Genomic DNA, 2,055 nt, shown 5'->3' on the forward strand with positions numbered 1-2,055 from the left:
ACAAGATGCTTTATAAACAACCTTGGATTTTTGTGATTAACACAAACCATCTGTATAAGGGAAAAAAAGACGATTCGTCAGGTGCTCTGGAATAATTACTTTGAGGTTTACAAACCCATAAAACTTATTGATACACGATTTTGGGCGGTGTGTGAGCACTTTACTTTGAAAACCTAAAAACAAGAATGATATCTTTCTTGGGGACTGTAGCGACAGGATTAGGATTACAGCGCATTCAGGTGAATTTTTACCTTCTTGATCAAATTTAATTTATACAACAAAGATTTACATACGAGAAGCTATTTTTAAAAAAATTGATAATGTCGCGTTTCCGGACTGAGCAGCTCTGGGAATGATGAGAATTCTATCTCGTCATCACTGCACAGGGATCCCATGAGATAGCTAGGCGCATGCGCATAATTAGTGCTTTTGGCGCACGAAATCAGTTTTGCATCTTTTATTTTTGCGGATAGAAATTTCGCTGTTTTTTTGCATATTCCCCTACCCTCTTAGGCATATAGTTGGGCAGTCAGTTTCTCACATCGGTAGTTATGGCAACCACAACGGAAGATCGCTCAGCAACACCCTCGGGCTCAGAACTCAGCAAATCTGTTACGGACGGCAGCAACAACCTGACGGTCGTCCTCAAAAATCTTACCACCACGTTGTTCCATTTAAGCGCGGCTTCCCAGGCACAAACAGCAGAATTGGCGGACTGAAAGGAAGACTTCCTCCAAGCTGATGCAGACGAATCAAGTCCCAATAGGCCAGCCGATTCACTGGACATCACTCAGATCACCGCAGTTGTGAATGACTGCACGCGTGATTCGGGCGCAAACGCGAACACAACAAGCAACATGGCCTCTGACAGTCGCTCCGACACGGTGTCTCAGGGCCACAACAATATAGGAGAGAGCCTGACCCAGGGCTTATCTACCCAACACGAAAACCTCTCCGGCTATTGAGGGAAAAATTGCCACCCTCATCGACAACATGCTCTAGTGATGGTCTCTCGGCCGAGAAGGTCAAAGAAAGAGCCGACAAATATTCACCACCGGACAATGTCAAGCGTCTTAACGTCACAACTGTTAATGAAGAGGTGTGGGACTTGCTCCCGCGTCGGAGCCGAACGGTGGATTTAACATTCCAAAAAGTACAGGAGTTGTTGTTGCCCGGCTTATCTGCGCTGTTTACTTTGAGTGGCAAACTTGTTAGCTCCATTCAATCTTGCGACACGACGAATACGAGAGAAGCTCTCACAGTTATCATGAATACGATAGCATCGCTCTTTTGTGCAATACTCACCACATGCTGAACATGAAGAGACGGGACTTAATCAAGCCCGATTTAAATCCGCCTTACACCCGACTATACAAGGACGAGATTAAAACAACATCTAAGTTGTTTGGAGATGATATCTCAAAACATGTAAAAAGACATGGCGGAACTGAACAGGGTGGGGATGCAGATGCAAAAATCCTCAAGTGCTAGCACATCAACCCAGGGATACAAGGCCCCTAAGCAAAGGTTCAACAGGCCACATTTTGCAAAGCCATATGCTAGAGCACATGGACAATCTACCACACAGAAAATCAACTCCCAACGGCATCTTTTAGCCAACAGGCGGGCACCATGGGGTGCCCACATCAAACAACATACTCCAATCCGGAAGGATCATTAATAGACAAGGTGAGAGAAGTCACATCTATTGTGGATGCAGATCTGCTATCCCAGCTGGTCCTTAATTTTAAAGCAGGTTGTGTTAAGGACCATATAACAGTCTGGAAAGCAGTTACTACTGATTCTGTTATTTTTGATGCCATACAGCATCATCACATAGAGTTTGTGGGGCATTGTAGACCTGTGCAGGCTACCAAACCCAAACAAATTGTTTTTTCATCTGGGAACAAAGAATTCATAAACCATGAAATAGCTAAACTCCTTGACAAAGGGGTTCTAGAACCATCTAAGCCCTGTGATGGAGATTTTATTTCTACCATATTTGTGAGACCTAACAAAGATGGCAGTTATAGACTTATTTTGAACTTAAAACCC

The sequence above is a fragment of the Montipora capricornis genome, chromosome 6 (genome assembly GCF_036669925.1).
Source record: "Montipora capricornis isolate CH-2021 chromosome 6, ASM3666992v2, whole genome shotgun sequence".
Classification (NCBI taxonomy): Eukaryota; Metazoa; Cnidaria; class Anthozoa; order Scleractinia; family Acroporidae; genus Montipora; species Montipora capricornis.